Source organism: Leptonychotes weddellii, chromosome 10, assembly GCF_054177405.1.
Source record: "Leptonychotes weddellii isolate Sample4059 chromosome 10, ASM5417740v2, whole genome shotgun sequence".
NCBI classification, from domain to species: Eukaryota; Metazoa; Chordata; class Mammalia; order Carnivora; family Phocidae; genus Leptonychotes; species Leptonychotes weddellii.
The window spans coordinates 69,045,760-69,071,368 of NC_138378.1; the positions used below are offsets into that span (position 1 = coordinate 69,045,760).

Here is a 25,609-nt window from a genome sequence, read left to right on the forward strand (position 1 = left end):
CTAAACCAAAAAAAAAAGTTTAGGGTAAAAGTGTTTTGATTGATCATCTAGATTAGTGGTTTTCTTTTCTTTTTTTTTAAGATTTTATTTATTTGAGAGAGAGAGAGAAAGAATGAGCGGGGATGGGTGTGGGGGTGGTGGGGAGAGGCAGAGGGAGAAGCAGACTTTCCGCTGAGCAGGGAGCCTGATGTGGCGCTTGATCCCAGGACCCATGAGACCATGACCTGAGTCAAAAGTAGCCGCTTAACCAACTGAGCCACCCAGGCATCCCTTAATACGTGTTCTTACTAATTGTACAAAAAGTATAAATACTTTACATTTAAACCTATAAAATAAAATAATGCTTTTTATCTTTTTCTTTTTTGGTGTGTGTTGGTCATTTTCCACATTTGCTTTATCATTTTCAGTCGTATATCTATTTATTTATTATTTTTTTTGATCTAGTATTTATTTTGTTTCTTTTTTAAATTTTTTATTTAAATTCAATTAATTAACATATGTGTTATTAATTTCAGAGGTAGAGATCAATGATTCATCAGTCTTTTTTTTTTTTTATGATTTTATTTATTTATTTAATTGACAGAGAGTGAGAGAGGGAACACAAGTGGGAGAGGGAGAAGCAGGCTTCCCGCCGAGCAGGGAGCCCGATGCGGGGCTCGATCCCAGGACCCTGGGATCATGACCTGAGCTGAAAGTAGTTGCTTAACCGAATGAGCCACCCAGGCGCCCCTCATCAGTCTTATATAATACCCAGTGCTCATTACATCATGTGCGTTCCTTAATGTCCATCACCCAGTTACCCCATTCCCCCATCCCCCTCCCCTCCAGCAACCCTCAATTTGTTTCCTATGATTAAGAGTCTCTTATGGTTTGTCTCTCCCTCTCTGGTTTTGTCTTGTTTTATTTTTTCCTCTCTTCCCCTATGATCCTCTGTTTTGTTTCTTAAATTCCACATATGGGAAACAAGGGCAAAAATGAACTAGTGGGACTTCGTCAAGATAAAAAGCTTCTGCACAGCAAAGGACACTGTCGACAAAACCAAAAGACAACTCACAGGATGGGAGAAGATATTTGCAAATGTCTTAACAGATAAAGGGCTAGTATCCAAAATCTATAAACAACTTATCAACTTAAAATCCAAAGGACAAATAATCCAATCAAGGAATGGGCAGAAGACATGAACAGACATTTCTCCAAAGAAGACATCCAAATGGCCAACAGACACATGAAAAAATGCTCAATATCACTCATCATCAGGGAAATACATATCAAAACCACAATGAGATACCACCTCACACCTGTCAGAATGGCTAACATTGGGGCGCCTGGGTGGCTCAGTCGTTAAGTGTCTGCCTTCGACTCAGGTCATGATCCCAGGGTCCTGGGATCGAGCCCCGCATCGGGCTCCCTGCTCGGCGGGAGGCCTGCTTCTCCCTTTCCCACTCCCCCTGCTTGTGTTCCCTCTCTCGCTGTCGTCTCCTCTCTGTCAAATAAATAAAATCTTTAAAAAAAAAAAAAGAATGGCTAACATTAACAACTCAGGAAACAACAGATGTTGGAGAGGATGTGGAGAATGAGGAACCCTCTTACATTGTTGGTGGGAATGCAAGCTGGTGCAGCCACTCTGGAAAACAGTATAGAGGTTCCTCAAAAATTTGAAAACAGAGCTACCCCGTGACCCAGCAATTGCACTACTAGGTATTCATCCAAAGGGTACAAAAATAGGGATTTGAAGGGGCACATGCACCCCGATGTTTATAGCAGCATTATCAACAACAGCCAAACTATGGAAAGAGCCCAAACGTCCACTGACTAATGAATGGATGAAGATGTGGTATAAATATACAATGGAATATCACTCAGTCATCAAAAAGAATGAAATCTTGTCATTTGCAATGATGTGGATGGAGCTAGAGTGTATTATGTTAAGCAAAATAAGTCAGTCAGAGAAAGACAATTACCATATGATCTCACTCATATGTGGAATTTAAGAAACAAAACAGATAAACATAGAAGAAGGGAGGAAAAAAAAGGAGAGGGAGGCAAACCATAACAGACTCTTAACTATATGGAACAAACTGAGGGTTGCTGGAGGGGAGGTTGGTGGGGGATGGGCTAAATGAGTGATGGGCTAAATGAGCGATGGATATTAAGGAGGGCACTTGTGATGTGTGGGTGTTATATGTAAGTGATGAATCACTAAATTCTACACCTGAAACCAATATTACACTATATGTTAACTAACTAGAATTTAAATAAAAACTTAAAAAAATGAATACCCAAAGTAGTTTCTGTTTTCTTGATTCAACCCTGATTGATATATGGGGTCATATTTTTTTTTGAAATGTCCTTTCTCAAATAACTTCAGAAACAACTGCCATGGATGATTGCCTCAACACTTCATTTTACTTTGTGTGTCCATTCATTTACTCATCCACTCACATGCTGTATACTGAACTCCTACCAGGTAGCAGGTGTTAGGTGCTAAGGATACAAAGGAGAACATAGCAGCAACAACAATGACTAACATTTACTGAATATTTACAGTGTATGTTTAAACGCTTTATCATTATCATCTTGTATTAGTTTTCTAACACTGTATAAAAAATCACCTTAAAACACAATGGTTTACATTATTTTATTTTTTAAAAAGATTTATTTATTTATTTGACAGAGAGTGAGAGAGAGCACGGACAAGCAGGGGAAGTGCCAGAGGGAGAGGGAGAAGCAGGCTCCCTGAGGAGCAGGGAGCCTGATGTGGGGCTCAATCCCAGGACCCTGGGATCATGACCTGAGCCGAAGGCAGATGCTTAACTGACTGAACCACCCAGGGGCCCAAACACAATAGTTTAGACAACAAACACTTATTATCACATTTTCTGTGGGCAAGGAACTCTGGAGTGCTTTAGCAGGTTGGTTCTGGTTTAGTGTCTCTCAGGAGGTTTCTGTCAGGATATCAGCAGGGACTGTAGACATCTGAAGGCTTGACTGTGAATGGAAGATCCACTTCCAAGATGGCTCCCTCACAGGGCTGTTGGCAGGAGGTCTCAGCTCCTCACTATATGGCCTCTCCATCAGCTGATTGAGTGTCATCACAAGAAGGCAACTGACTTTCCCCAGAGCAAGTGATCCAAAGCATAATGTCTTTTATGTCCTAATCTCAAAGACACTTATCACTTCTGTTATATTTAACTTGTTAGTTGCTTAGCCCACTCACAGTCAAGGGAAGAAAAAAAATTTTTTTTAAGATTTATTTATTTATTTATTTGAGAGAGAGCAGGAGAGGGGGCAGGTGTAGAGGGAGAAGCAGACTCCCCACTGAGCAGGGAGCCTGATGCGGGACTTGATCCCGGGACTCCAGGATCATGACCTGAGCCGAAGGCAGTTGCTTAACCAACTGAGCCACCCAGGCACCCCGGGAAGAAAATTTCAACTCCATATTTTGAAGGGTGTTAAAGAATTTGCAGACAGATTTTAAAACCACCACACATCTGATTCTTACAACCACCTGGATTTTGCTAAGAACAAAAGGGGGTGGCAGACCTCAGTTTCTAGCTTGCTGTCGTGTTGGGGAGGGGTCCCTCTTCAAAAGGAATTTTTCCACATGTTTTTTATTTAAGGTATTTTTTTTAATGTCATGACTCACGGAAGTTTTTATTTGACAAGGGAAGGACATGTGATATTGCATTGTGGAAAATATTTTGTTTGGAGAAATCACTTTTTATGAATGAGCTGGCTCTAAACTTCCTTGAAGCCAGAGGACCTCTCTTTTTTTTAAAAAGGTTTTTTATTTATTTTAGAGAGGGAGAGAGTGAGAGCACAAGTGGGGGGAGGGGCAGAGGGAGAGACTCTCAAGTAGACTCCCTACTGAGGGTGGAGCCCGATGTGGGGCTCGATCTCACAACCTTGAGATCATGACCTGAGCCGAAACCAAAAGCTGGGTGCTCAGTTGGCTGAGCTACCCAGGCACCCCTAGAGGATTTCTCTTTTTCACTGGATTCTATCATTCCAGATATCAGGAAGTAAAAAGAAAATCACACCAGCACATCAGGTGCAGGGGCTCCACTCCAGGGAAAGCTGCATAGATGAAATGAAGTTGAGGATACAAATTGTCTTTTCGTTTCTGATGTAAGCTGAGTCTTTCTGATTCTTCTCTCCCCAGCCCATCTAGAGATCTATAGAATCATTCTGCTCCCAGGGCTCTGAGGGTTTATTCTACTCCCACAAGAAAAGCAAAGTCCCAGCTTATTTTTGATTTACTTGTCTCTGGTAGGCTGCCTTCTTGTTCTCAGACTGTAGTAGTTTCCTGGAGAGCTGTAACCAAGTGTCATTTATTTTTGAATATCCAAATCTTTTTTTTTTTTAAAGATTTTATTTGAGAGAGTGAGAGTGAGAGAAGAGAGCACGAGAGGGAGGGGCAGCAGGAGAGGAAGAAGCAGACTCCCCACTGAGCAGGGAGCCCGACATGGGGCTTGATCCCAAGCCGAAGGCAGCCGCTTAAGACTGAGCCACCCAGGCTCCCCTTGAATATCCAAATCTTAACACAGTGCCTCACACATACCAGGTGCTCAAAACATTTGTAGCGTTGAATCAATATGTTTATTGCATTTTCACAGGTTCAAGATGGTGATTTGTCCAGCTGGTGAGACACAGAACCAAAGGTGTTAAGAGAAGGGTACCGACTAGCTAACTAGTAGTAGCCAACAATGCATTTGAATTAATCAAAGCCAATCTGTGACCACTGTCTAAAAGACACTCAAAACATACATTTTGCTGATGGCACAAGAGAAGCACACTCTTCTTATGGATGGTTGCAGTCTTATGACTGGTTTCCACCTTCCTGATTAACCCCAACCTACCTCCCATCCATTCCTCACATCAGCCAAATTAAGCTCTGATACTTTAAAAATATATATCTGATCATGTCACTCCCTTGGGAAAAATCACCTCAGTGGAGAAGCCCATAAGGTCCTGCTTGATCTGGCTTTTGCCTACCTCCCCAGCTCCATTCTGACTTCTTCCAAACTCTTTCCAAACCTTTGGGCTTCTGTATTTGCTGTTTCCTCTGCCTGCAGCTTTTGCTCCAGACTCTTTGCATGACTGGCTCCTTCGTAGGTTCTAGGTCTCAGAGAAGCATTCTCTGACCACTCCACCTAAAGTGACGTTAGTTGTTCATTACCCCTGCTTATTTTCTTCCTACCTTATTTGGGGCATCTGGCTGGCTCAATCGGTAGAGCATGCAACTCTTGATCTCGGAGCTGTGAGTTGGAGCCTCACATTGGGTGTAAAGATTACTTAAAAAATAATAATAATAAATAAAAATAAATTACCTCATCTATTTATTTACTTGTTTACTGTCTGTCTCCCTCAACCTAAATATAGGTGCCATTAAGGAAAAAACCTCATTTTGCTATCTTGATCACCCTTGAATCCCCAATATCTATCTGGCTTACAGTAGGCACTCAATCAATATTTGTTAAATGATTAAAACATAGAAAAATGAGTATGTTATTCAGTTAAGGAGGTGTGGGATACTACAGGCAGAATAGTGGTCACAGATTATAGAGTATAATATTTTTTTAAAAGACTTTATAATTATGGGGCGCCTGGCTGATTCGGTTGGAAGAGCACGTGACTCTTGATCTCAGGGTTGTGAGTTCAAGCCCTATGTCGGGTATAGAGATTACTTAAAATAAATAAAACATTTTTTAAAAGTCTTTATAATTAGGGGTGCCTGGGTGGCTCAGTTGCTAAGCATCTGCCTTTGGCTCAGGTCATGATCCCAGGGTCCTGGGATCGAGCCCCACATCGGGCTCCTTGCTTGGCGGGAAGCCTGCTTCTCCCTCTCCCACTCCCCCTGCTTGTGTTCCCTCTCTTGCTGTCTCTCTCTGTGAAATAAATAAATAAAATCTTTAAAAAAATAAAAATAAAAAATAAACATCTTTATAATTAAAAGAAAAGCCTTCCTTCCAAACCCCAAAGACTACCGGTGCTTTATTCCCATGCCTCAAACTCATCAGCAAAAAGAAAACTGCATTAGCAGGGACAGGTTTAAGATCGTTCAGGCAAAGAAGAGGAAGTCCAAGGCTTCTCCTTGAGCCGTTCTTTTCCAGCTATGGCTCCTCCTGGGTTGCCCCTGGCCTGGAAAGGCCTGACGTAGCTGTTACCACTCACTTCCTGGCCGCTTTCATGGCAGACTTGGTGACTTTGCCACCAGTTGCTACTGTTTTCTCCACAGCCTTGAGGACCCCAACAGCCACTGTCTGCCTCATGTCACACACAGTGAAGCAACCAAGGGGCAGGTACTCTGAGAAGCTTTCCACACACATGAGCTTTCGTGGAATCATCTGAATGATGGCTGAATCCCCAGACTTCGGGGCTTTGGGATTGTCTTCCAGCTTCTTGCCTGAACGCCAATCTTCTCCCTGATGTCTGCAAGCTTGCAGGCGATATGGGCTGTGTGGCAGTCCAGAACTGATGAGTAGCCAGCTGCAATGCTGCCAGGGTGGCTGAGAATGATCACCTGGAAGATGAAGCTCTCCACGCCTAAGGGCAGGTCATTCTTGCTGTCTCCCGCCACATAGCCCCACCTGATGCCCTTCACTGACACATTTTTCACATTGAAGCCCACGTTGTCACCTGACAGGGCCTCAGCCAGGGCCTCATGGTGCAAAGGTCACCACCATGCCTGGCTTGAGGAAGCCTGTTTCCCCCCGGCCCACAGGCACGGTGCCAATGCCCCCATCTTGTATACATCCTGTAGAGGTGGCTGCAGGGGCTCTTCCATAGGGCGGGCAGGGGGCATGACGGAGTCCAGCGCTTCTAGCAGTGTCATGGCCACCACGTTTCCTTCCTTCCTGGTGATCTTCCAGCCTCTGAACCAGGACATCTTGGTGCTGGGTTCTAGCATGTTGTCCCCATGCCAGCCTGAGATGGGCACAAAGGCGACAACCTCAGAGTTGTAACTGATCTTCTTGATTTAGGCCTTCACCTCCTTGCATATCTCCTCAAGCATGCACTACTATAAGGCGGCTCCGTGATGGCCATCTTACTGACTGCCACGATGAGCTGCTTCACACCCAGCGTGTCAGCCAGCAGTACATGCTCACAGGTCTGTCCATTCTTGGAGATATATATTTTTAAAATTTATTTATTTGAGAGAGAGCGAGCGAGCACATAGGGATCGGGGAGAGAGTCTTAAGCTGACTCGGCGCTCAGCGTGGAGCCCCACATGGGGCTTGATCTCACGACACTGAGATCAGGACCTGAGCCTAAACCAAGGGTTAGATGCTTAACCAACTGCACCACCCAGATGCCCCCATTCTTGGAGATATTAATAACATTCCCCCAGAAGCCTGGAATATTATTTTTCCATGTTCATGTCTTCATAAAAAAAAAACAGTTCTATGGGGTGGAGGTGGGAGGGCAAACACAATGATATTTATTTTGGAAACACATACATGACAATTACTTTTACTTTACATGCTGAGAGTAGAAATATGACCCCTATTCAATGCAAGATTTGCACTAAAGTTGAAAATGGACAAGACATTGGCATTCCCATCTATTATAACTGGGCCAGAGCTTCAATCACCAGCTGAAAAAATAAACATGGGGTCAGCAGGCATTTGCCCTGCACCCTGAGTGCATTCCACAGTGTAAACCATGTGCAAATGACCTAAAGATCTAATGCCTCCTGATTTACAATTCATGCAAAGCCATACTACAATCAATATAGGGTAGAGTGAGCCACAGCAGGGTGTCCTTGAAATTGATGCCCATTGTAGAATGGCCCAGGCAACAGGGGAATCATATCTGGGCCAAAAGAAATGACAGCATTTCTTGCCTTTTCTTCTCCAGTGTTTGGAGAACTAGGGCAACTAACAGGAAGATGGCTTTGCTGGAGGTGGGACGGAAGCACCGCAAGGGTGTGCAGCAGTTGCCTGGCGTTAGCAAGCTGCAGAACAGGAACACGTGGAGGGAAGCTGAGACATCTGTTGGGTTGTTGCTCAGAGTGGGGGGAGAGCCACCCTCAATAAGGAAGCCTGATGTAAAGCAAACCTGGGTGGAACCAGAGGCCTCTGTATTTATCTCTACAGTAAATGGGAGAGACTGAAAATGAATAACGTGTTCTGCTTGGTTTAGGGATTATACAGAGGCATAAGCCACATCTCCATAATCTTCCCAACCACACCTGCTTCAGATGATCTTGCTTTTCTCTTTATCTGATTTTGGACTTCTCATGGTAGAAAGCAGCAGAGATGGTTTTACTTCAGGTATCCAGTAAGAGCCCACGTTGGTCTGCCATACCACCTTCTTTCGGGTTCTTTGAATGTGTCATGCTTTATATTCTGGTTTCTACTGTTGTTTCAAACTACCCCAAATTTAGTGGTATAAAACCATAACCATCTTATTATGCTCACAAACCTTATAGGTGAGGAATGTGGGTCCGGTGCAGCAGAGATGTCTTGTCTCTGCTCCATGGTGCCTAGGCCCTTAGCTGGGAACTCAAATACTGGGGGTGATTTGAATAGCTGGGAGCAGTGATAATCTGAAGTTTCCATCACTCATATCTGGTGCCTGGGCTGTTATGATGCAAAGGTTGGCCTCAGCTGGGACTACTGACTGGAACACCTACGATGTCTTCTCCAAGAGGCTTGGGCTTCTCACAGCATGGCTGCTGGCTTCCAAAAGGGATTATCCCAAGAGCAAGCATTCCAGGAGAAATAGGTGGAAACTGCGTGGCCCTTTTTGACCCAGAAGTCACTTCTGCCACATTCTATTGGTTACAAGAGAGATATTAAATTAAGGGCCCCCATAGTCCTCCTCGCTAGATAGCTATGATCTGCTCCCCACGTGCCTGCGCATGGCCCCGCACACTGTCCTTCTGGACCACAGCTAATTCATCAGGGAGGGCTGCCAATTTTCATGCTAACCAATGACCTTCACCCTGTTGTCCGATGCCACAGGTTCTCCCTCTCTGTGGGAGGCAGGTGGAACAATGCAGATGTGTATTCACAGCCTGTCAGTGGAGGAGCATCAGCAGGAAAGGTCACAGAGCCCTGCAGCTGAGGGCTTCTGAACAACTTTGAGCCCAGAACCTCCCTCCACCCTAGCCACAGGAAGCCTGATGATGATTCCTTTTGGATTAATGGTAGACTTCTGATCACTTCTTACAATAAATCCCTTTATTTTAGCTAACATTAATGAATCTCAATTCCTTAACACCAAATGAGTCTAAACGAAAATGGCGTGACGTTCTAAAACACCAAATATAATAAATACCTCTTATATTCCAGCCCACAACCATCCTTCTATGAGAATTGCCCACACCCAAAGATATGAGCACCAACAGGCTGGTGCCCTTAAAGTAAGCCCCCCAAGTTACTTTCAACCAGAAGATCTTTGCCTAAGACACCAATACAGGCATCTCCCTAGTTACCAAGCCCCAACTTGCAATGCCTTGTGATACCTGAGGTTATCAACAGCTGCCAGGTGTTAGGAACAGAGTAGTTGCCTCCCTGGGCAGGCAGAGCGAGACTGAGTCTCAGTCTATAAATTCCTCTTGCTAAGAAGCACTATCAATATTCATTTATCCAGCAAATACATACCAAGTGCCTACTATATACCAAAATTTGAATGGTTTCAACTTTATTATGTGTGAATCCAACTTTTGTGAGTTGGCCTTGGATTCCAATCATTATTTATAACACGGTTTTAAAGAAAACTTTGTTCTACATTCCTCCACCCCAACCGCCTTCCGATTAATATTTGGCCTACGCGGGATGCAAGCTGACGATTGCTTGCAAAGGACACAGAGCAGCACCATGAATGTCTCACTTGAGAAAAAGCTGTAGACTTCCAGTATTGCTTTCTGGCTAATGTGGGGAAGGGGCCAAGACCTGAGAGGTGATGCTTCAAAATGTAGCTGTGTGTAAGGTGTCCACAGAAAAGCAAACAGTACAGTAACAGTGGAGCATTTTCCTGAAACAGGTAGTGGAGACACCTGGAAAGTCTCTGAAATGAGTCACTGGTGATTTACATAATTGAATAGGTATCTGATTTAGACACTCTTTAGGTTAGGTGGGTTTTGTCAAGCTTGTATATATTGAGTAATATTTGCACTCAAAAATTAAATTCGGGGCACCTGGGTGGCTCAGTGTTAAGCGTCTGCCTTTGGCTCAGGTCATGATCCCAGGGTCCGGGGATCGAGCCCCGTGTCGAGCTCCCTGCTCAGCGGGAAGCCTGCTTCTCCCTCTTCCACTCCCCCTGCTTGTGCTCCCTCTCTCACTGTGTCTCTCTCTGTCAAATAAATAAATAAAATCTTTAAAAAATAAATAAAATGTAAGCCCCTTGAAGGTAGAGACTTTGTCTATTAAAAAACAAATTTAAATTCATCCAAATAAAGACTGGAGGGTGCCCAGGTGGCTCAGTTGGTTAATTAAGGTCTGACTTCGGCTCAGGTCATGATCCCAGGGTGCTGGGATCGAGTCTTGCATTGGGTTCCCTGCTCAGTGGGAAGTCTACTTCTCCTTCTGCCCCTTCCCCTCACTTGTGCGCTCTCTCTCTCTCTCGCAAAAATAAATAAATAAAATCTTAAAAAAAACCAAAAACATTTATAAGACTAGGCTTTGTTAAGAAGTAACAATAAATGGGGTGCCTAGGTGGCTCAGTTGGTTAAGCATCTGCTTTTGGCTCAGGTCATGATCTCAGGGTCCTGGGATCGAGCCCTGCATCGGGCTCCCTGTTCAGCGGGGATCCTGCGTCTCCCTCTCCCACTCCCCCTGCTTGTGTTCTTGCTCTCTCTCTCTCTCTCTCTCTGTCAAATAAATAAAATCTTAAAAAAATAAAAAATAAAAAATAAACTCACCTTCCAGAGAAAGCATTATTAATAGTTCAGTGCAGTTTTTTCTAAACTACACATATGTGGATTCTAACCTATGGTGATCAGCTTGTGGCTCCTGGCTTTCCAGTTTAGGGTCCCAGGTCAGGAAGAACTGCTCTAGAGGTCTTAGATGACATGCACAGGTCTGAGCCTCTGTGCTATGTGCTACTAAGAATCAAGAACCTGCAGGACTACCCTTGACAAAGTCTCCTCTTCCATTGTTAAGTCAAGGCCAATCCCACCACATGGTCAACTATCTCTCTGGCATGTGTCTCTCGGATGGGAACTATTTTCAGGGGAGCAGGTACAAAAGTAAGCAGAGACAAAATTTCCTGTTGGTGAATGGGGGAAAATATCCTATTTCAGATCCAAGGCAGCCAACAGGTATCTGATAGGCTGGTGTCTTGGAACATTATTAGTACCCAGTAAAGACAATGTTGAGACCAACATTCTGGTTATATTTGAAAGGAGGAGAGGCTTAATGTTGTTCTTGCAGAGTAATTAACTGGGGCAGGTACACACCCACGTAGCTTTTAAAAACATTATTTTCTTGAGTCTTGAATGTCAGCACACTCTTCCTTCCAGAAAGAGTTCAAAGATGCTGAAGTGTGCTGGGTGGAGCATCCAGGTTAGATGCTCTCATTATATGTTGTCTTTTGTGTTTCAGTTTAATGATAGGCCCAGGCACACAAGTTTATGATTTAGCTTTGGGTTGATATCTATGAGATCTACCTCTCCTGCAATTTTAATTTTTGTATTTATAACTAAGTTAATCTTGTTAGTGATGCTTTAATTGGGAATTTTGGTCTAAATATTCATGACATTTTTTTTCACGGCGGAAAGGTCAGGGAAGGTATCTTTTACCATATAGATCTCTGCAGTTTTGATTAAATAAATTATTTATGCCACCTGCTGGTCTTTTTAGGACTCACTTTTTCATTATTAAAATTTTTTACATTTAATTTGTTTTTATACTATACACAAATGTGTCTAAAATAATCCTTCAATCAAATCCATAAATGTTTTATAAGGAATGTACTTATTTATAGAACTTATTCTGACCCACATCTTCTATTTTTAAAATTTCTTCTTGCCAAGGCTAATTTAAAAAGATACTTATATATTATTTAGGGGAGAGTTATTATCTAGTCTAGACTAACATTCTTAGACAGCATGTATTTTAGACTTCAAAGCCTATATGAATACCAAAAAAGCATATGGTCCTGGTGAATAGTGAAGTTTGTCATCTCTACAAATGTAAAATAGCTCATTTAGCTAGAAAATCATTAAGTTACTTTTTCTGGAAGGAAAACTTACAACAAAGGTAACAACACCATTTAATCTATTTTACCCATCCCTACCCCCTTACCATCTGCTACCCTCTACTCTTACCTCCTCCTTGTAGTACATAATCAAGTTGGGAGAATTCTCTACATAACCCAGGATTGATGTTTTCTCATTTAAAATTTGTATATAAAAAAATAAATAAAATAAAATAAAATAAAATTTTTATATATGCCTCAGAGTACTATGGGAGACTAGTGAGGAGCAAACTGAAGTGCTCAAAGAGCCCCCCAAATTGACTTTGGGAGGGGTAACATTTTTTTTAACTGCAAGAGAAAATGGGGGTGCCTGGGTGGCTCAGTCATTAAGCGTCTGCCTTCGGCTCAGGTCATGATCCCCAGGTCCTGGGATCGAGCCCCACATTGGGCTCCCTGCTCCATGGAAAACCTGCTTCTCCCTCTCCCACTCCCCCTGCTTGTGTTCCCTCTCTTGCTGTGTCTCTCTCTGTCAAATAAATAAAATCTTAAAAAAAAAAAAGAGAGAAAACAGATTAATTGTAATTTGAGAAAATTCAGGCAAGCACAAAGAAAAAAATAAAAGTGGGGCGCCTGGGTGGCTCAGTCGTTAAGCGTCTGCCTTCGGCTCAGGTCATGATCCCAGGGTCCTGGGATCGAGCCCCGCATCGGGCTCCCTGCTCAGCCAGGAGACTGCTTCTCCCTCTTCCACTCCCCCTGCTTGTGTTTCCTCTCTAGCTGTCTCTCTCTCTGTGTCAAATAAATAAATCTTTAAAAAAAAAAAAAAAAAGAAAAGTTATCTATAATAAGCCCAGCTCCCAAAGAAAAGCAGTATTAACATATTGGTGAATATCTTTTCTAGATATAGTTATATACTTTTCTTAAAAAACAAATTGGGGGGTGCCTGGCTGGCTCAGTCGGTAAGAGCATGCAACTCTTGATCTCAGGGCTGTGAGTTCAAACCCACGTTGGGTGTAGAGCTTACTTAAAACAAAAAACAAAAGCAAACACCGCACTAGGATTGTCTAAGGATAATACCCTTACCTACTGCTTTGTAATTTGCTTTTATCATTTATCAATACAATGTAATCATTTTCCCATTTCATTATTCTTCTAATATCTGGAATTCCGTTACCTAGATGAACTGTACTAGATTTAACGAGTCCTATATCTATGGCTCTGTGGTTTGTTTTTGGACAACAGAAATAGAAATAAGCCACGGTGAGCATTCTGGTACGTACATCTTGGTGTGTATTGCCAATGCTTTTCTTAGGATATGTGGGAAATTCATAGTAGCAGAATTTGCAGGATCAAAAGTTAAGAACATTTTTCAGGTCCTCAGTCCATACTAAATAATTGATCATTGATAGCACCCAGGAGGAGGATAATTGTGGGGGTCACACCCTTAGGCAGGTTTTAGTGTTCTGCCTCCCTCAATCTCACCTTGGAGTTCTTTGGAGGAAAAAGGTGCCTGGTCATTTCAATGCTGAAGGAAGTTCCTGAAAAGAGTGGGAACTCTTTTTTTTTTTTTTTAAGATTGGGAACTCTTAAATGATAGTAAAATTGATGGTTGGTAACAGAGATGTAAATAACAATCCAGACAGAGATCTATGAAATCCTAGGATATTTTAACTGAGACAGTTTCAGAAAATAGCTGTTCTGTTTAAACTATAGAACAAAGAGTAAGCATATTTTCTTGAACTTTTTTTTGAGTATGGAAAACATGCATAACAGGACTGATATGAACAGCTGCTCAGGCCACACACAGCACAATCCCAAAGGTGCCAGTTACACAAATCAGAATTTGAATAGTGCATCCTTGGGTTGTACAGTCTAGCAGCTCTTTGCACACAGTACACAATTCAAACAGGTATATGTAAGAAATTAGTTTTTCTGCCACCTTGTCCCCCAGCTGTCCTACCTAGAGCAGCAACTCAAATAGGGGTGCCTGGCTGGCTTAGTCGGTGGAGCATGTAACTCTTGATCTTCGGGTTGTGAATTCAAGCCCCACTTTGGATGTAAAAACTACTTTAAAAATTTTTTTTAAAAATAAATAAATAGAGCAGCAACTCAAGTCTTTGGTTATCCTTCCAAGATACTCTACGCACATACAAATATTTATAGAGGTAGGTAGTCTTTTTTTTTTTTTTTCTAACACAAATAGTGGTATACTATAGACACTGTACTGCTCTTTACTTTTTTCACTTAACAACAGCTCTTGGGGATGGTTCTATTATCAGTATTATCTTGGGCTACCTCCTCTTTTTTTATTATTATTATTATTTATTTATTTGGCAGACAGAGAGAGACAGGGAGAGAGGGAACACAAGCAGGGGGAGTGGGAGAGGGAGAAGCAGGCTCTCCGCAGAGCAGGGAGCCCGACGTGGGGCTCGATCCCAGGACGCTGGGATCATGACCTGAGCCGAAGGCAGACGCCCAACGACTGAGCCACCCAGGCGCCCCACCTCCTCCCCCTTTTTAATGGCTGAATGGTATTCCACTGTGTGAATGTTTAGGGCTCTTTCTTTATAAGTAGGGAATTGTGGTATTATTAGAAATAAAGAACAAAGAAGGAACAAAGTTTAGGAAGCATTAGGATAAATTATGGTATGGACATGCTGAGTCTCAAAACTGGGGACAAGAAATAGGAGCTGTTTGTAAAAGGAGTCAGGATGAGAGGAATGAATTCTGGAGTCAATCAAAGTGCTAAGATAGAGGCTGAGCTGTCGTAACAAAGATACCTCAAATTCCATGGCTTAAACAGTACAGAAGTTGATTTATATCTCCTGTAACAGCCAGAGATAATCAGTCTAGGGTTGGTAGGGTGGCTCTGTCATCTTCTATCTATGGCTTCCATCTCTGGCTCTAGCTCCTGCCATTGCATCTGCATCATAGCCAGCAGAAAAGAGCAGAGACAAGTAGAGGACATGCCTATTACTTTAAAAGCATGACCAGGAAGTGGCCCATATCACTTCTCACACTCAATTGGCCAAACTTAGTCACGTGCCTCACATCCTAGTTACATGTCTCACATCCCATGGCCAAGGGCAAGACCACTTGCAGTTTCAGGCTGAGTTCCATTACTAAAGAAGAAAGAAAGGATGAATATTGGTAGAAGCTAGCAATTTTTGCCATATTCACAGAGGTTGTTTGGTTAGATTCCTTAAGAAAGAAGACCCTGAGGGCGCCTGGGTGGCTCAGTTGGTTAAGCGACTGCCTTCGGCTCAGGTCATATTCCTGGAGTCCCTGGATCGAGTCCCACATCGGGCTCCCTGCTCGGCAGGGAGTTTGCTTCTCCCTCTGACCCTCCCCCCTCTCATGTACTCTCTCTCAAATAAATAAATAAAATCTTTTAAAAAAAAAAAAAAAGAAAGAAGACCCTGAGGGAGATTCATGTGCAGGAATTTTTTTATTGTGGTAAAACATAATAACATAAATGTTACCATTTTAACCATTTTTAACTGTGCAGTTCAGTGGAATTAAATGCATTTACAGTATTGTGCAACCATCACCATCCACCTTCAGAACTTTTCATCTTCTCAAACTGAAACTACCCTTTAAACACTAACACCCCAAGCCCCCAGTGTGCAGGATTTTACAGGGGATGTGCCCTTGGGATGACACCTGAATAGCAGCACAGTTGCAGTAGAGGCTTCACATGACCCAGTGGGGGCTCTGAAGCATGGATGGGCCTTCAGGGGTGTCCCACCCTGGGGCAAGGGCCCTGGACTTGAGGCCAGGCAAGGGAAATGATCTTGTGGGGAGACAGTGCTCCTCTGCTGAAGGCAATCCTTGGAGAAAGACTTAGCTGGGAGTTTTTGGTAGCCAACACGCCCAGTATCTGGGAGAATAAGTGCCTTGGTCCAGAACAGAGGGCCTGGGCAATACAGCACCGCATCCACGAAAACCTACCTATTATGCCACTCAGACCCACTTGCTTTATACAGCAAGTTCAACACCTCCAGAATTCTGACTGGTCTCTTTTCCTGGGGGAAGATTAAAAGAGAAAGGTTGTTGGGATAGTCTCAGCCCTCACTAATGCAGCTGGCCTTCAGGTAGAACTAAAACTCAAGATGACCCTCCTCCACTACCCATTCTAGAGTTCCCTTACCCTCAGCCAGCACCTCTGCTGATCTAGGTGGCCTCCTTGGTGGTCTGGGTAAACCAGGCCCTCAACCTTATCTTTTAGTCTTTCTTCTTTCAGACCCCTGACCAACTTGCCCAGCTTTCCAAGGCTGCCCATATATATATATTCCTACCTCATGTCATTTCTTTTCCCACAGAAAGTAGATAACCACAGCCTGTGGGCTAGTCTCTGGTCACCAGAAACTTCTTAGACTGGCTGCTGTGTTTGTCCATTTACCTTCAAAATTGAGTAAGGGCTGGGGCGCCTGGGTGGCTCAGATGGTTGAGCATCTGCCTTCAGCTCAGGTCATGATCTCCATGTCCTGGGATCAAGCCCCATATCGGGCTCCCAGCTCAGTGGGGAGTCTGCTTCTCCCTCTCTCTCTGCCTCTCTCCCTGCTTGTGCTCTCTCAAATGAATAAGTAAAATCTTAAAAAAAAAGAATAAGGGACTCCTAAGAAAGCCCCAGTGGAGCCCCTAAATATGCCAATGGAGCTGTAGGTATGAGCTGAGGGAGAGACATCAGTGTACCAGTAGTGGATGACAGGGGTTTTGGATCACCTGCTTATGCAGGATACTGTGCCCTCCTGACACTGTTCATGCCTGATCCCAGATTTACCACTTCCACTGTGTAATAGATGGGCCTGATAGAAACAATCTTGTAATAGGCAGCCTGGGCCACATGTTCACTTGATGTCCTATAATCAGTTCTTCTGTCTACCAGACAGTAGCACGTTTGGGGCTATTTTTCAAATGGTGGAAAATTCTTCACTGAAGTTGGCACAGCCTTACTCTAGTACCCTTGGGGTCTACATTGTGATTCTCTATTGGAAACTGCCTGAAGTTCCACATGGCATCCTTGTCCATGACACTTCTAATACCATAATGTTTGCTGGGTTGTATTGTCCAAGTGGCAGGGCTGCTCTTGAAAAATCCTTCTTTGATTTCTTATCTAGGTTGAGGGGACTCTGCATTATTTATAAACAAGTGGGGACACTCACCCTTAACAGGAGCAGTGGGCCATTTTGCTGGCCCAGAAAGTTTAGAGGGATCTGTAGTTTCCAAGTTTCTGTGTGCATCAATCCAGATATTCCCATCCCAAGTCTGGGGTTTCACCTCTTCTTACTTAGAGTCCTGACCTTGGCACAGCAGACTGGAGAATTCAAATTTCTTTGGATTTCTGCTGCTCTTATAATTAAGTCCAGGGTCTGTCCATCTAATGCTTTTTTTGACCTCTGGCTGCAGGAGATGAGAGTCTCTATATGCTTCCAAGGAGGCCCTCTCGTTTTCACATTTGGCCTTCAATTGATGATTAATCACTCTTAGTCTTTTGGTGTCTTTTCTCCAATGCATCAGTGACACTCAGAAAAACCCATCTGATTTCACTGTGGTTAGTACTTATGGTTAGTGCTTTCCCCAAACTCTCAAAAGCTGGTACATCCCCTTCCATTAGGATTCCATCCAAGTCCACCACTAGTGAAAGTTTTAATAGTTATACTGCATACCAAAAGTTTGTCGTGTTCCTCTGGCCACCAGTGATGGGGTACTCACTGGAAGATGGATGGTCCAGTTCCAATATCCTATTTTAGAGTCAACTTCCTTGAACCACTCCTGGCATCAACTGTCTTAAGTTGGGTTCTCCAAGAAATAGATAATGAGATGAAGATCTTTGTGTAGGTGGTTTGTGGAAGAGTGCTCTCAGGATCCACACCCGTAGAACTGGAGGAGTTGACCTGCAATGCGTTACAACGGAAACTAGGAGAATTCTGGAGCAGGTATGGCTGGCTCTTCAAAATTATCCCATCCTGAAGCAAGGAGGGTGGCTCTTCTCATTCCCACACTGAACAAACATTGGATGTGGCTTTCCTCAGGAAGGGGATGTGACCTCGGGTAAGGTGGCTCTCTTTGCATGAGGGCATTCCCAGAGGGGGACTCAGCTGAGGGTTGTCATCCTCCAACCTTCCCAGCAGCTGAGGAAAGGAAAGTCGGTATAGAAGGAGGGGATCTGGAGGGCACCTGGCTGACTCAGGCGGTGGAGTGTGGGGCTCTTGATCTTGGGGTTGTGAGTTGGAGCCCCATGTTGGGTGTAGAGATTACTTAAAAATAAAATCTTAAAAAAGAAAGAGAAAAAGAAGGGGATCTGGGTAATACACCAGTATCTACCACAGAGAATATAATATTGCAGGAGAGGATTAGAAATAAAAGGGAGTCAATGACAGTTCACTAGAGAGACTTCTACGTTTATGTGACAATAGGAAGAAGAATTGTCAGAAAGGAGGAACCAGAAATATTAGGAGAACATAGGGTGCCTGGGTGGCTCAGTCGTTAAGCGTCTGCCTTCGGCTCAGGTCATGATCCCGGGGTTCTGGGATCAAGCCCCACATCGGGCTCCCTGCTCTGCGGGAAGCCTGCTTCTCCCTTTCCCACTCCCCCTGCTTGTATTCCTGCTCTCTCTCTCTCTGTCAAATAAATAAATAAAATCTTTAAAAAAAAAAAAAAAAGAAATATTAGGAGAACATAGAGAGCAGGGAGCCATGGAAACCAAAGAAGCAGAGGGGAGGAGTCCACAGGAATCTTGGAGTTTATTAATCCAATCCCCTGACTTTAAAGATGAGGAACTCCAGAGCAGAAAGACAAAGCAGCTTAATTCCATTTTACCCATCAAGTTAGCGACAAAGCCAGGGTCAGCATTTAGGTTTTCTGATTCCCTATCTGATGTTTTCAATTCTGTGTTTTCTCCTGGCACCATGTGTAGGTGCTTTCTTTCTTGTTCACCCTCGGAGGGTGAACCCACCCTTGCAGGGGAAAAGTGAAATTAGTGAAACTCTGGAGCGTTCCATTTGTGGGGATTTGGTTTCTAACTTCATTACCTCTCACAAAAAGATTTCTTGAATTATACACATTTTTAACTTCAGTTCTTCCTTTCACATTGAACGATGTAGACAAAGAGACATTATTGAATGTGAAGGGAGTTACAATTCTATAGATTATTTTTTAAAAAGCTGTGGAGGAACTTTAGGACAAATTTTTCTCTAGAACAGATTGGCTGCCTACCTTGTCATAGGCTTGTGGCAGAAGCAAGGGATGTTTCTTTCATGTCTTTGCTTTAAATATACGGTTGAACTGAGTAATACTTTCTTTTTCTCTTTTTCATAAAACTTACCATGGTGTGCCAACAATGTTTAATTGGTTGGAAAACACCAGATGAGAGGGGTTAGGTTATTATCATTGACACGTTATAAATGGGAGCAGTTGATTTCATCTTGTGCATCCAGATTTGTGGTTATTTTAAAGTTTGTTTGTTTGTTTGTTTTTTTAATTAAGATTACACTCTACCTTCTGACATGGGGCTTGAACTCATGACCCCAAGATCAAGAGTCGCATGTTCTACTGACTGAGTCAGCCAGCACCCCAGACCTGTGGTTATTTTAGAACAAAAGTCTCCCCTCTCCCCAGACAGATGATTGGTTCCTTAGATCTGGTGCTATGCCACTTAGTTTTCTATACAGCTTTACACTTTGCAACTGAAAGGCTCAATGCCTCCTATGGGGCATGTGGGGCCTACATACATACATTAAGATCGTATTTAAAATTAGGGCTTAAAACAGCCAAATAGCCTCGTGAGAGAAAACAGTTTCAAGAGGGCCTGATGACTTAAGCTGATCTTACTGTCACTATGCCTTCTTTACCACAGTTAAGGATTAGCACCCCCAGTCATGAAAGGACAGAGTGCTTGAGGCACACTAAGGAGACTAAATATTGGCTGTGAGGACAGCACAGGAAGGATACGACTTTTCTTTCCCTGGCCACTCCCCTCTGCTTTGTGGGGGAAGCAGAGGGTCACTTTTTTCATTGGTTTTGTTTTGTCCTTGCTTTTTGACACTGACAACAACTTTTAAAAAAATTTTTAAACGTTTGTATGTATGTATGTAATCTCTGTACCCAGCGTGGGACTCCAACCCATGACCCTAACATCAAGAGTTGCATGCTCTTCCAGCTGAGCCAGCCAGGCACCCCAGCAACTTCTTTTAATAGGTCAGTAATTTTTATTCAGATATTGCAATTATGACCCCTAGTAGCACACTGAAAAATATCCTGAGTCAATGTACTTACACACCATCTAATGGCTCTGAAAATATTTAATTTCATTATGTTCATGAATAAAACTTTGGAACTGATTCTAAGGAGGCTCAAATTCTACATATTTACTGGCCACTTAAACTGCTAAATTAGTGATATTGAGCAACATGGACTTCCTCTCAAAATACATTCACGTATAAATATAGTAAATTAAATTTACTTAATTTTAAATTCTCAGATGAGAAACAAAGTAATCCAAGAAAGGACAATTTACTCAGAGGCCTAAAATCATCATTTATGTTCTAAAGGTAAAACAAATATATGAGTAAAAATATATGGATATTTGAAAATACCTGGAAGATTGAAATGTTCAGTTTTCAATTAAGATCTTTGCCATTGTACGAAGTGAACTTTAAGCGGCAGCTTGTTCTCTCAGTAAGGAACTCATATTTACTGAGCTCATTAGACTGATGTGTAAAATCCAAACTCCAATATACTGATCTATGATAAGAAACACTGGGGCACCTGGGTGGCTCAGTCGGTACAGTGGGCAACTCTTGATCTCAGAGCTGAGTTTGAGCCCCATGTTGGGTGTGGAGATTGCTTAAAAATAAAATCTTAGGGCGCCTGGGTGGCTCAGTTGGTTAAGCGACTGCCTTCGGCTCAGGTCATGATCCTGGAGTCCCGCGATCGAGTCCCGCATCGGGCTCCCTGCTCGGCGGGGAGCCTGCTTCTCCCTCTGACCCTCCCTCCTCTCATGTGCTCTCTCTATCTCATTCTCTCTCTCAAAAAAAAAAAAAAAAAAAAAATCTTAAAAAAAGAAAAGAAACATATTGTTGCTCAGACCTTAGTCCTTTTATTAGCATAATAATGACCACATTTTCTCCTATTAGGTGGATTTTTTTTTTTTTTTTTTTTTTAGGTAGGCTTCATGCCCAGCATGGAGCCCAACCTGAGGCTTGAACTCACAACCCTGAGATCAAGACTTGAGCTGAGATCAAGAGTCAGATGCTTCACACTGAACTGCCCAGGTACTGCAGGTGGACTGTATTTCTAATCATCTTTGGGCCATAAAACCAGTCTCAATAAATTTAAAAGGAATCAACTCACACAAAGTGTTTTCTCTGACCAAAATAGAATTAAATAATGGAAAGATCTCTGGGAAGTCGTCCAAATACTTAGAAACTAAATATACTCTATATAACTTTTGGGTCAAAAAAAGAGAAAAAGGGAATTAGAAAGTATTCTGAACTGAATGAAAATAACAACAACCTATCAACATTTGTGGGTATTAATGGGAAATTTATAGCACTAAACACCTGTATTAGAAAAGAAGAAAGGTCTTAAGTCTATGACTTTAGCTTCCACCTTCAGAAACAAGAAATAGAACAAATTAAAGCCAAAGTATACAGAAGAAAGGAAAAAATAAAGATAAGAGCAGAGATCAATGAAATAGAAAACAAAAATAATAGAGAAAATCATGAAACCAAAAGCTGGTTCTTTGAGAGAAGAATGAAACTGATAAACCTCTAACCGGATTCACTGTGGGGAAAAAGAGAGAGAGAGAGCAATGGCACAAATTGCCAATGTCAGGAATGAGAGAGAAAAATATCATTATAGAACTTATAGACATTAAAAGCATCATAAGATAATATTATAAACAACTTTTTTGCCAATAATTTTGACAACATGGATAAAATGTACATGTTTCTTTAAAGACACAAAGTACCAACGTCATTCAAAAGAAGATATGTAACTTAGCCTTATACCTACTAAAGAAATTGATTTGTTGTTGAAAACCCTTCCATAAAGAAAATGCTAGGTCCAGATGGTTTTACTGAGAAACCTACCAGATATTTAAGAAGAAATAATACCAATTCTACACAAAGTTTTCCAGAAAATGAAGGAAGAGGGATGTTTTCCAACATATTCTGTGAAGTCAGCATCACCCTGATACCAAAACCATCAAGAATATCACAAGAAAACTACAGACCAATAACCCTCATGAACATGATGTAAAATTATTAACAAAATATTAGCAAATTGAATCCAATAATACATAAAATGGATAATGCATTATGACCAAGTGGGGTTTATACCAGGAACGTAAGTTTTAACGTCAGAAAGTTTAATGCTGCATCATGCTTAATAGTGTAAGATTGAAAAAAAAAATGGTGTTAAGTTTGAATGGTTTCCCCCTGAGATCAAGACCAAGGCAAGAATGCCCACTCTAGTCCCACCTATTGAACACTGTGTTGGAGGTCCTAGACAGTTCTCTGTAAGGCAGTAAATAAATAAGTAAATAAATAAGTTGAGGCCAAACTCAACCTATTAGGTTGTTGACTGCCATTTCTCACTAATGTCAAAATGTTTGTCTCTAGTAGATGCTGCTCCCCGACTTCTAGTTTTCTCCTATTTTGCTGTGAGCTTGGAAACCATGTGGTCAAGCTTATTTTATTGTGTAACACTGGAATATATAAAGTATAACTTGCCTAAGTTTAATACACAGTAATGGTGACATTTATGTTGGCTTGCTCAGAGGCCTTTTTTTGCTTTTATGACTATGGATAAATTACTTAACCTCTCTGGGGGCAATAATAGGACCTATTTCAAGGGTTGTTATAAGGATTAGAAGTGGTCAAGATTAATTTAAGGTAGATTTAGTATAATTCGTTTATCTCTTTCTTAATCAATTTTTAAATTTAGAAAATCAAAGTAACAAATCAATATGCTATTCTTCATTACCTATTCTTCATTTGTTATATTGCAATGTCATGCATGGCCAAATTATAAGCTATTTATAAAGCAAGGAATATGATACAAATCCTGATATTTCTTTGATCAAATATAACTATTTACCTGTTTCAGACTCTGAGGTTCTGCTTTTGACAATAAATAAATCTCAAGTATAAAAATCAGAAATAGCACCATTATTTCATTAGACATTATGATAAAACTTTTCCCATGATTTAATGAAATAGAAAGGTATAGATTGTAAAAATTAATTGTAATTGCACATAAAATATAATTTTTTTTGCTAATGGGAAGTAGATAACATTAAATAAAATTAAATAAGATAAACTAAAAACAAATCATTAATAGTAGAGTAAATATTTTATATGATTTGATAAAAATCATTAGTAACTATCTTATTGAATTATGCACCAAATTTGAAAGAGATCATGTAAAAACTTGGTTTTAGCTAGTGAGTCATGAAGAATCTGGTTATTCTAAAAAATATTTTAGCTACATCTGAAAAAATCAACTAAATTAATTAATTAAAAATTTAATAAATAAAAATTTAAAAATCAAATAATCAACTGCTTTGGCCATTCCAACATATTTCTTTCCTGCTAATGATTTTGGAATGAGTATTGAGAATAGATGAAAAGAATTAGATTTAAGAATGTGAAAAAACTGTTTAGAATTTTTTAAAAAACACCCTCTGTGCTTTACTTCCTCAAGGTAAATGCTTTCTTTGATAATTCCTAGGGGATGGAAGAAACCTTATCCCCACTACCCCACTGTACCATATATTTTCTTTTAGACCATAACAACATGAGCCAAAATACCCCATTTCTAAAGCCAAGTTTCACTCTTCACAGAAGTATGTAAAAGATAAGGAAAGAGGGTGCCTGGGTGGCTCAGTTGGTTAAGCGACTGCCTTCGGCTCAGGTCATGATCCCAGGGTCCTGGGATCGAGTCCCGCATTGGGCTCCCTGCTCTGCGGGGAGCCTGCTTCTCCCTCTCCCACTCCCCCTGCTTGTGTTCCCTCTCTCGCTGTGTCTCTCTCTGTCAAATAAATAAATAAAATCTTAAAAAAAAAAAAAAAGATAAGGAAAGACTGGTTCCTTGTTAATCAGTGAAGGAGACTTCCCCTTTGTTTGATTCCCTGATGGATATTATTCACCTGGTTGTGCCATAAAATATGATTTGGGATGAATAATGGCTACGTCTTTGTTTTTTAAAAGTTGGGAGTAGGGCTATTATGAACACAGGTACCTTCCCAAGCGGGTTAGTTTTAGGAAAGAAGACACATAGACGTTGCCGACTGGAAAACTGATTTCCTCAAAGCTATCCATGCTTGAGCACATCTGGGAAAGCATTCTGTATTCCTAGTGGTATGAGAACCCCCAGTTTGAAGGCCACTAGGGTAGACTCAAAAATGGCTTCATGTGCCTTCAGAAAACATTGCCATCTAGTGGCAACTACTTCAAGTCGTAGACACAAGGACCTAAAGGTTCCCTTGACCCTTTGAAAGACACCTCTGATTCAACCCTGAGTAGCAAAATACCTTGCATTTATATCATACATTATACTTTATATTGTGCTTTCTACGTATATTGCTATTTAACATTCCAAGGAAGCCCATCCTTTTTAGATGAGACAGTTGAGGATCAGAGAGGGGAACTTATCAAATCATACTTTCATTTATTCATTCAAGATCCATTTGTCAAGCACTATTACATGACTAGCATTATCCCAGGCTTGGAGTAGGGGGATGGGTTACGGGTGATTCAAAGCTAAGACACAACGTCCTTAAATCATTCACAATCCATGGGACGTAGAATTATGAATGTTGAAGTCAAGATTTGTGTCCAGGACTAATGTGTATCAGTGTTCTTACCACTACATCATGGCACAGTAAATGTACATGTCATGAGGGTGTTCAGATGAATCCTGGAGTCCTTCAGTACAGGATGAGGTCAGTCATGGGGAAAGGTGGTTTCCAAGCAAAATGACTCACTGAATTAAAATGTCAACTGAGCAGAGTGCCTGCCCTTCCCTACCCTTGTAATCTGCTGTGGGTTTGGAAATCAGATAAGGAAATTTATTAAAAGGGTATTTAACAGGAAAGTAAAGCACCTGAGTGCAAATCCCAGAAGTTCCCCAAGGAGTGTTGTGTATGAACTTTAGAGCATGGTTTTTATTACATCTGTTTCTGGCCATTCTTGGGACTTTCTTAAGATGTCCTCTCTCTGAGGTAAGGCCAGGCAGCCGTGTTGGCCAGTGAATTCTGAGTGGGCAGTGTTACAGTAGAATAGATAATTGTGCCATAATGAGCATAGTGAGTTAAGAAAAAACCCACGTTCCTGGGCGCCTGGGTGGCTCAGTTGGTTAAGCGACTGCCTTCGGCTCAGGTCATGATCCTGGAGTCCCTGGATCGAGTCCCGCATCGGGCTCCCTGCTCGGCGGGGTGCCTGCTTCTCCCTCTGACCCT

General features: G+C 41.8%; 1 long non-coding RNA gene across 3 annotated transcripts in view; it reads right to left on the bottom strand.

Annotated features, from left to right (window-relative positions):
* Positions 1–25,609, bottom strand: part of LOC115940902 (uncharacterized) — a 118,429-nt gene that overhangs the window by 10,960 nt on the left and 81,860 nt on the right. Inside the window, exon 3 of one of the 3 annotated variants that reach the window (XR_014148904.1) lies at positions 17,860–18,041. The exons of 1 other annotated variant lie outside the window; for it this stretch is intronic. This is a non-coding gene — a long non-coding RNA (uncharacterized LOC115940902). Of the gene's footprint in view, positions 1–15,573; positions 18,042–25,609 lie in introns of those variants that run through there. One more of the 3 variants, XR_014148903.1, reaches the window with a different exon arrangement.